Source organism: Chenopodium quinoa, unplaced genomic scaffold, assembly GCF_001683475.1.
Source record: "Chenopodium quinoa cultivar QQ74 unplaced genomic scaffold, ASM168347v1, whole genome shotgun sequence".
NCBI lineage: Eukaryota > Viridiplantae > Streptophyta > Magnoliopsida > Caryophyllales > Amaranthaceae > Chenopodium > Chenopodium quinoa.
The window spans coordinates 1,958,167-1,969,491 of record NW_018743197.1 but is presented as its reverse complement, the minus strand read 5'-3'; positions in this window follow the sequence as shown (position 1 = coordinate 1,969,491).

Genomic DNA, 11,325 nt, shown 5'->3' with positions numbered 1-11,325 from the left:
ACCACCATCATTTAACGGCGCAAGGTTCTCGATACACAGAGACTTGCAATCTCATCATATGTCGACTTTCCTCAAGCATGGAAAGTATTATCCGGTGGATTTCTTCAAGCATAGAAAACCACCAAATTCATATGTCAGCTTTCCTTAAGCATGGAAAGTATCATCTGGTAGATTTCTTCAGGCTTAGAAAGTTACCAAATTCATCAGTCGGCTTTCCTCAGGCATGGAAAGCGTTCAATAAACGTCATCTGGTGGATTCCTTCAAGCATGGGAAGCTGCCAAACTCATTTTTCACCGATACACTGGTGCCAGATACGTATTCTATCCTTTTACCCTTTTATTCTGTGGAAGTAATATTTTTCTGCAGGTATCGCGTATACAGAGTGGTTTATGATCGCAGAACGTCTTAAATCATTCTCCGTCCCTATCGACTACTTTGACTATCGTTTTTGAAACTACCGTTTCTACAAACTCAGTCAAAGTGGGGGCTTCTGTAGACACCTAAAAATGTCTCCCCAAAACCAAACCCGATGATGAACAACCTTTCACTGCCTCTATTGGTCGGGTTCAGTATTTAATCCCGAGAGTGCTTAAAAAATTGTGTTTAATTAAATTCATTTTTTTGAATGGTCCATGGATCAGTCTTAATGTTTGGTCAAAGCATAGATTTTTTTAATTTAAAACCAAATCATTTTTATTTTATTGTTTTATTATTTATTTTGGCCCAAACCTTTTATTTATTTTATTTACTTATTTTCTTTTTTTAGCCCAAATAATAATAAATCAGAAACGGCCCGAAATTATCAATCGGCACTTAAAATGCTGAACGAAATTGGGGTTAAAAATGAATTTAGACGGAAAAACGGACAAAAAATTACCGCGTCACGGCAATAGTCCACCGTGTCACGGGAAACTGTCCCGTCTAACGGTGGGATTTCCTGTGACACGGGAAACCTGCTGTGACACGGGAGTTTCCGTGTCCGTTCTGCGTAAACCCTTCACGCGTTTTATTCCCCGTAGCCTAAAATAATTCCCGCGTCACGCAACTGTTCACTGCGTCACGGGAATTTTTCTCGTCTGACGTTGGGAATTCACGTGTCACGGTACACATTGCCGTGTCGCGGTTTACTTTTTTTAGGGTTTTTATCATTTTAGGGCTCCGTGTGTTCCCTCAGCACATTTTTTCTATAAATACCCCTTCATTTTTTCTATAAGAGCGACGCAAATGATAGAAAGCTGACATACACTTGACTTTTGCGTCGCTTCTTCAATAACAAGCGACGCAAATAACTTTAAAGGATGGTAAAAATATACATTTGCTTCGTTCTTGATAATGAGTGACGCAAATATGGCGACGCAAATGAACCTTTTTCTACTAGTGATACACCGACATACAAGTTATAAAGCAGCAAAAGCGCCGACGTACTGGCATAGCGGAAGCAAAGTTCAAGCGAGCTTTTAAATATCGACAAGCGTGAGTCTTCGGTAATTTTCCTCGAAATATTATCGCAACAAATTAGGATAGCTTCAGGCGAGGATATCTTCGGCAACGTTCCCTAGCTTGCGGAGAGTTGTCATAAACAACTGTAGGTGATTTCAAGCGAAGTTATCTTCGATCGTGTTCCCTGGCTTGCGGAAGATGGTCACAAAGTGCTAGAAGATGGTTTAAAGCGAAGCAATCTTAGATGGGGTTATCTAGCTTTCAGAAGTCTAGCATGGCAGAATTGGAGGCAGTTACAAGCGTAGCAGTCTTCAGGTGGCATTTTCTAGCTTCCAGGAGGTCGTCAAAAATACAAAAATACAACAGCAATGCAGCAGCAAATCGGTTACTTTTAGAGACGTGTGCTCGACGGTGCAAGATTCACGTTTCTTAACTCTCTTATCTGTTTTAACTAACGCTAGTTTGTAGGTATCGGCGTTACAACAATGATTTAGGATCGCAGAACGTTCTTAATCATTCTTCGTCCATATCGCTACTTTGACATTTGTTTTCGAAACTTGCGTTTCTCCAAACTCAGTCAAAGTGGGGGCTTCTGTAGACACCCATTTGTGTCTCCCCGAAACCAAACCCGGTGATGAGTACCTTTTGCGTCGAATCATAATCGAATGAAGTGAAAGTGTGGAAGGTCTAGTGTTGTGGATATTTTTAATTTCCTTTCTTTTCTATCTATTTTTGAAAACCCAATTTAAATAAAAGCCAATCCAGTTTAGTTTGGTCCATAGCAAGGGTCCAATAATGGTGTAGTTGAATCGCAACTCTCTCACCCCAGATACACCAAAGCGTCGTATGTCCTCTTAAAATACTAACGTTGGGTAGTGTACTGCACGACCAATGCAGGAAAAACGAAATCATCCCACGGCCAAAAGCAAACCTCATGCTCATATAAAACGAACATCCATAAGCTTAAATCCTACTAAAGGTAATGCAAACACAGAATGTTAAGGAAATATACCGAGAGAATCAACTCTCAAACACGAGCAGTAGTAGTCTGGTCGTTAAAACGACCTCCCCAACTAGCAGTAATGGGGAGCCCTCAAGGTGAAGGCCTCGCTGGTGAAAAAGAAGGGAAATACTCGAAGAACCAGGCCTATAAGATAGGGTGAAATGTCAACAAATGCTAGCATAAAACGTAATAAAAGCATTAGTTTAAAAGAAATCAAATATACCTCTATGATCCCCAAAAACTAGAAAGTGTGACTTCACCGTAAAAACTACTATGGTGACAAGAGAGTCTTAATCCAAGTAGGAAAACAGCATAGGCCAAGCTGGCCCAATCATATGATCCGACCATACCATGGTCACAAAGAGAAGGTAGATAGTAAAGTAGCACACGGCTACCCTTGTTAGGGAAGAAGGTCCCCGACAAAAGGATCAAGGAAAGATGTGCACTTGATGTTCTAGGGTAGTCGCATCATCCTAGAAGGCCTCCATCAGCATGGTTCGACGAATGCACCGAGCTCTAATTTGCGTCAGCCGAGGCTTGATGAGGGAATAAATGCGTCGTGAATTGTCTATCCCTAGATCAAATACAATTTATAACACTCGACTCAACCTGTTACGAGTATAGGGCAAGTAGAGGGGTCGAACCACAGGGAGTAATGCATAAACACCACATTCATTACTTAGAGTCTAAGCTATCTCGGAACAAGAAGTGTGAATAACTAAGAGATCAAACTAAGAACGAAATGGATTAAAATCAATAAACTAAGCACCAAGAGAAATGGGTAGATGTAGACGCCACTTGATCATGCAATAACAAAGTAGCAAATCATTGGTAAACTAAACATGCATGAATATCAAAGTAAGGCCCAATCTAACCGCCTTCCGGGGTTAATCGGTTTCTCCTAACATAGCCTCTATGTTTCCACACTAGAACCATACATTAGAAGGTGCAATCGAAGAACTATAGATAGTAATGAATCTCAACTAAGTCAACTTTCGTTCCTTGTTAGCAAAGATTCACCTTTAATCAACTAACAATGTGCACTTGCTAGAAGATCAAAGAATATCAAGCATGCAAAGACTTTAATCACCATTAACACAACCCCAACATTATAAGCATGAACAATTAGCAACTACACCATCCCCACACCCTTGGCTAGGTAACTACCCACAAATCATATTGAAGACAATATCAATCATCAAATCAATAAGCATGAACATGATCAATAAGCAAAGAAGGAAAATCAAAGCAAAAAAGTAAAATCAACAACAAAGGTAAAGTGAAAGAGTAAGAGATTACTCATTAATTGAAGATGAAGGTCTACAAAGGATTTAACAAACTCCTTCTTCAAAAACTAAGTTCATCAATGAAGAAAACCACACTTTCTCTCTTTACCAATGAAGACTAATAGTGTTTCTCTCTCTCGATTAAGCTAAAAGTGTCAAAAATTAAAACTAAGTTAATCTAATTACATCAAAACGTTCTAAGATGGGACTTATATAGTCCGTACAGATCCAGCTGAAAAAAGGAGAGGTTCGACTGAACAATGGGAAGGTTCGGCCGGACTACAGGGTAGGTTCGGCCAAACCATGGGTAGGTTCGGTCGAACCTCCCTGATCCTGGTCTGGTCAAACTTCTGTGGTTCGACCACTCCTGCAAAATTACCAAATTGCATCTTGTCCCTGCCTCGACGTTCGGCCGAACCACTAAGCAGGTTCGGCCACACCTTTAGGAGGTTCGGCCGAACCGCTTCTGAATCATGCTTCCTTCAGCTTTCCTTGAGCTTAGATTCCTCCTCTTGAAAATCCCGATGGTTCCTACAAAGCATAAGCATGGAAATCACAATAAAAACAAAGCGAGAAGACTATGAAAAGGGAAGATAAAGGAGAAAATAAAAGAGGAAGCAAAACTAAGTAAAAATGCTTAGAAAAAGGGGCCAAACAAGTGCAAATGAGGGGAGAATCCTTAGAGAACAAGGATAAAAGAGTGGCATAAATGCCACGCATTAAAATCCCCCACACTTGCCTCTTGCTTGTCCTCAAGCAAGGAAAACTTGATCAAAAAGACAAACACAATAAACATAATCATGACAAGGTTTTTAGCAAAACCAATCAAGCCCCAAGTTAATGAAATACTCAATTTGGACTCATTTGCAAATAAATGCACCAAATAATACTTATCTCTCTCAATCCAAAGAGGGAGAACACGTTCCAAGATGCCCAAGGTTGAAAAAGACAAACCTAAGCTAAGCGTAGAGAACTAATGATTTCACTCTTCGCCCTAGCCCCAACCAAAACGGTCCGCGTTCTCTCCACTAGCTTCAATTCATCCCCTAGCTAGCTCCTCAGGGTTCCTCGAGGGAACCGGAAAAAGAAAATTTTATGTGGAATCATAGGGTCATCCCGACATCTTAACTATGCATACTCTCTCCATAGGGTTGCTTCTATCTCCCTCCACCGTTCTTTGACCACGCCCCTCTAGAATCCAAGGGTCTTAAGTAGGGTTGTAATTTCATTGCTAGGGGTTATGGTTGGGAAACAATTTGAAAATTTTGGTGGCAATTCCTAAGTCAAGCGTAAGAGTGGCCATCTCTCAAGAACATCCTAAGAATTGAACCAATTCTTCAAACTTACAACCTTTCAAAACAAACCACACCACAAAACTTCAATTTTTTTTTCATCATTTTTTATTTGGATTGATTTTCATGAGTTTCAACTTTCTTGCCAAACCTATTTGCGTACTCTTTTCATGAATAGTCTTTCAAAACCTTATTTGAACCAAATTACACAACCTTCTTTCTCAATTTTGACATTATCAAACTCGAACCTCACAAGCCAAGGCTTCACTAACTACAGGGTTGGTAGAACATAGGCCGATAGGTTTGTAATATGACTAAGTCAAAAAGGGGAAATAAGGCTCAAACTGGTTAGCAAGAGGGTGAATGTAAAAATGAAAACCAAATTTGTAACAAAACACAAAGAAAACAAAGAAAAATGAAAAGAAATGCCCTCTTCCTCCTCTAGAGTTATATGGTCACTATCTTGGGAGCTAGACGCCAGCACAAAGATTAAGACATGCATAGTTAAGGATCCTAAGTGCCGCTCACAAGAATGATGAAGGCTAGAACAAATGACGGTCACACGGGATAAGAAATATAGCAAATACTAACCAAGGGAATCCTATCCACCATAGAGAGCAACACCATCTTACCACTTTCCTGTGAACTAGGGGTTCAAACGTCCTCAAAAGTTCTAAACCGGGCTACCTTAGCTTACAATGTGTCTAACTCAACCCAAAGCATTCTCAAACCGTGCAAACCCTCAACAACTAGGAAGATAAGCATTCAAAGACACATCGAGGCAAACCAATCCAAAAGAGTGAGCAAATTACACATCAAAAATCATTTCAAATAGTCATAATTATGCTTGTAACATAAAAAAGGGGAAAACAAAACAAAATAAAGAGGATCAAAAAGGTTCACATACGAGGTATATAATTCAATTAAATCCCAATCGTCATACAAGTGATCGTTCGATAACAACATCAATGATCCCAGGTTCCATAGAACCAAAAGCAAACATCCTCCAACCATTCAACTTCTTCCTAAGCTAACCTAGACTAAAAACTCAAAGAAAAAGAAAATAAAAGAGATGAAAGGTCTCACCAAATGCCGCTTGAAATGGAAGACAAGATAATTCATACAATCTCACCAAGGGAGCTTGTGTTGCTCCTTAACTTCCTTCGTTTCCGCTTTCAAGCTTCAAGAAAGGTGAGCCAAAACAAAAGAAACTATGAGAAAACAAGAAAAATAATAAAAAAATTAGAAACCAAAGAAAAAGACTAAAGTTATAGATAAAAAGAAAAATAAATAAAAAGTAAAGAAAAATAAATAAAAAGTTATCTACAAAGTTTAGATTAAGGGAATTTGGATTGTCGGGAATTTTGGATTTTTTTTCTTGGGAGCATCTTCGCCTACACAAAGCTCAAGAATCATCAGAAATCGTCAAAAATCAGCAAAAATCGTCATAAAAACATCATCAAAACATCACCATCATCACCATCACATCATCATCATCACATCATCACATCACCATCACAACATCATCACAACATCATCAACTACAACAAGGCCACAATTCTCAATAGTCCTCCTCATGTACAAGCCACTACCCTCCCCTCCTATGTACACTTCAACCAACCCAAAAGGAACATCCTCCCCCACACTAGTCTTTTGCACGTCCCAAGCAAAAGGTAAAAGTTAGAAGTTCTGGGGGGGAAGGAAAGGAACCCTCATCATGGGGTCATGTCTCCTTGCCCTCTAGGTTGAGGGGGGTTCTCAAAATCGAACCCGGGAGTGTCCATAAATGGGTGGAAGGGTTGGTTAAAGTGCTCATAGGGCCGCCCCTGGTCACCCCATCCACCATCAAAAGGGTTTGGGGTGGATGTGCAAGTCGGATCACACCCACTCGGGCAATAAGGATCATAAGGTGGGGTGCCAACGCGTTGAGAAGGGTCAATGGGACCTTCCCAATAGGGGTAGACATTGGGGGTAGGGTTGTTGGGGTCATAGGGGTCCTAATGAGGAACCGGACCCTCTTGAGGGGGGTGGTAGGGGTAGTTAACATAGGGCACTTGGATGCCCGCTTGTACAAGGTTATCATAATTCATCCTCCCGTAGTACCCCCATTGTTCAATGGAAGCTTGGTTATCTTGACGGATATCCTCGAGGGTACTACGGAGGGCATTCATATCAAAAGGAGGAAAGGAGGAAGAGGAAGATGCCTCACCTCCCCCGCTAAGGGGGGGGGGGCAGTTTGCTCCTTGCGGTGGACCGGTGGAGGATGAGGAATTGCACCTAGGGCTCTTGTTCTTCTTAGTTCATCCACGATGTGCTGCAGGGGAATCTTCCATTTGAGAGGAGAGGAGTGGTCCACCGTAGTGAGGGATGGGTCCGAAGGACACACCATTCAACCTCTTTGTCCACTAAGAGGATGAATTTGCGCTTGTTTGTTGAGTAGTTGATGAAGCTGTTGTGACGGAGAGCAATAAGAGAGAGAGAATAGGGAGGGAACTCGTCGGTGACTTCCTCTCGGGTTTGGTGCAAAAAGGGGAGCATTTTTATTTGCTCCTTGTAAGCTCCATCTTTCAAGGAGAGGGAAATGATAGTAATCATGCCCCCCCATAAAAATGTCGTCACCAAGACGGTTGTCCCTAGTATCCAAAAGCCTTTGGATGAAGGTGGAATAGCATTGAAACTTGAGGCGCTGAGGGTTGTCGGCCAAGAATAGACAAGCAACCTTATCCTTAACCATTGAGCCGTGTTTTGCTGTGAATAACACGGCATATTGGAGGAGCCCAGCAAAATATCTCAAGGCTATGTGGATGATGTTGTTGACCTTGGATGTGTTAGTCCAAAAACTATCCCTGGTGGATATGCTCCTCCACCATTCTTGCTCGTTGTAGGGGATGCGATGAGTGGAAGTCATCTCGCATGGATGATCTAGCCCAGTCGCATGCCAATTGAAAATCTTGTTAAGATCACTCTCGGTGAGGGAGTGATCCTCATTGAACTTGCGGAAATGAATAACAAGTTGAGGCTCCTCATCATTAAATTCTGGCTCTATAACTTCCTTGCGGAGAGAGGCAAGAAATTCCAAAGTCACCCGCTCACAAGTGTGAGCGTGAAGATAGATGAAGTCAACCCAACCAAAATTCTGTGCTAACTGGACTACCTCATCCAAGATACCGAGCTTTTGCAAAGTGGTAGGACAAAAGAACCGTGTTGAACTGATGGGACGATTGATCAGGGCTTTGTAGACGTCCCAAAAATGCTCATTCGGAGCAATTATACTATGATCATTGATGTCGGGAGGAGGCGGGAAACTCGTTGAAGAAGATTCACCCACTTTCTTCCTCTTTGACTTGCTCTTTCCGAAAACCATGATTCTACAAAATTACCAAGAACTATTATTAGGAAAATTTGATAAGAGATGTCATAAGAAGCTAGCCAAGGTAAAAGTGTATGCGTGAAATTAGTTGCCTTGAGTTGTGAAATAGATATAAAGGATGACAACAATTCAGTTCAAGGCATAAATGGACACATTTAAACCAAGGCATGGGCAAGAAATTCTACGACATTCATATAAAAGCCCTAAAAAAGTCTAGGTGAATTTTGGCATGATGTCTCCTAATTATGTGATAATCATTCACCAAACCATCAAAATCAAACTAAAAACAACAAGAATTATTCTCCAACAACATCCAATTCATGAATTCTCCAATCACCAAATAGTAGCATGAACACCCTAGCATGAAATCAACATTTTTAAGCAAAGACATTGAGATCAAACAAAACCAAGGTATACATGCATAATCATGAAAATAAAATATTCTATCAATTACAAATCAATTGCAACATGTAAATCCAAACAACCACAAGAAACAAGCAAGGTATTACTAACAATCTCAAAAATACCACAATTCATATTTAAACATGTAAAACATGGTATAACTATGAGAAATTGAAGAAATAAACTTGCAAAAGTTAAGAAAATCATACCACAATTGATTGTAAGGGAGTAGAAACCCAAAAATACCAAAAGCACTTAAACCCTAGAAATTGGGGGAAATGAAAAGATAGGATTTTTGTGAGGAATTTTTGGTGGAGATTGTAGAAATGGAGTAGAGGATGGAAAATAAGTGAGAAAAAGAGAAGATTGGAGTGATTTTGATGGAGGTTTGAGGTTGTAGGAGTTGGTTGCAATGTAGGTTAGAGTGAGAAGGAGGAGAATAGAGAGAGAGAGGGGGTCGAATGAAGTGAAATGAAGAAGAAGAGCAGCCCCTGTTTTTTTTAAAAAACACCGACAAAGGTTCGGCCGAACCATAGGTTAGTTCGGTCGAACCATAGGTAAGTTTGGCCGAACTTGCTCAAGGTTCGGTCGAACCTTCTCTCTAACTTGAATTTTACAAAAATGGCAGAAAGTTTTCAAGTTGTGATTCCAGAGCAGGTGTGACCGAACACAGCTATGTTTGGGCGAACCTAGGTTCGGTCGAACCTCTCCAAGGTTCGGTTGAACCTCTCCAAGGTTCGGTCGAACCTACTTTAGAATATGAATTTATGCAGTTCTGGCAGAAATTTTTCAACTTGAGGTTCTAGAGGAGGTGCGACCGAACTCAAGAAGGTTCGGGAAAAACTTTTAAAAGGTTCGACCGACACTACAAGAAAAATCACTTTTCGTAGCGATTATTTTGTAGCGATTGTACATTCGCTACAATATGCAAGTATGTTTGTGAAATAACTAAGGATGTCGTATCATTTTTACAATCGCCATGGTTTTCCCATATAAAATCGATACGGAAAACATAATAATACATATCCACACTATTTTTACACATTTATATAATTTTGAGAAATCGTATCATTTACAATCGCCACTAAATCTTAAAAATCGATACGAAAAGCCTTTTCAACACTAGATATATAAATATTGTTTGACAAAGATTACATAAAATATGTCATAGCTTATTGGTGAAATATTTAATATAAGAGTTTGAGGTTGCATGTTCGAATCTTGTAAAAATCATACGCAAGTTTTTTTTTTTGAAGAAAATGAGTTAAACATTTATAGAGATTGTAATCGCTACAATAATCACCACGATTGGATGTAGTTTTTCGTATCGATTATTGAGGCCAACCCCAGCGATATTGAAAACCACTACTAAAGGCTAAGGCAACGGGGGATATTGTATCGAATGACCATTCGTTGGGAAAGCTTTTTGTTTCAATTACAATCGATACTAAAGGTTAAAATAATCGCTACGAAAAGGTTATTTTCTTGTAGTGCGAACCTTCAGGGAGTTCGGTCGAACCACCTGGCTTTTTCAAAAAATGCCCATTTTGCTAAACAATATGCACAAACACCCCTCTTCAAAACACACTAAACACCATAACATCATGCTAAGGAAAAGCATACCAAAAATTCCAACACAATCAAAATTCAAAAATCCAACAATCCAGCATTGTAGATAGGAAAATAAGAAAGCATCAAGAAAGGGTGAAAAAGAAAAGGGTTAGAGATTCGGGTTGCCTTCCGGAAGCGCTTTTGGTTTACGTCGTTAGCTCGACGCTCCTTGAATCGATCAAGGAGGTTCAAATTGATGATGCATATCAAGAAGAGTCACAGAAATTGGTTCATCACTTGGGATTCCTTCGTAGTAGGGCTTGAGCCGGTGACCGTTCACTTTGAATGGAGTATGCGTGTAGACACCCATTTGTGTCTCCCCAAAACCAAACCCAGTGATGAGTACCTTTCACGTTAAATCATAATCGAATAAAGTGAAAGTGTGGAAAGTTTAGTGTTGCGGATAGTTTTAATTCTTTTCTCTTCTCTCTGTTTTTGAAAACTTATTTTAAGAAAATAGTCAATCCAGTTTGATTGGTCCATGATAAGGGTCCAATAGTAGTGTAGTTGGATGGGTTTGAAAAGACCTTTCCAACGATATATTATAAGCCCAATTTCGATGAATAATGAGGAAGTAATGGCCAAAATACTAAACTGGGTCCGATTTGGTTTTTATATGCAGCTCAATTATCTAGAGGATGGCCTATTACTAATTATCATTCCTAAAGCTATTAGGATTGATTATAGTCTTTTTGAATACTCTAGAAGGTTCTTTTAAATCCTAATGGAGTTAGGATTGATAATTATGTTTTAAAGAGTTTGAAATTGAATAAAACTACTCCTTTTAAGAATCCTTGTTTTGTACGAAGTGGAATATATTCAAATTTTATTTTCGTGCCTCATAATATTTATCCAAATTATATATGGTTGGATAGATCTTGAAATTATATTTCCAATGATATAATATAATATTAAATCCG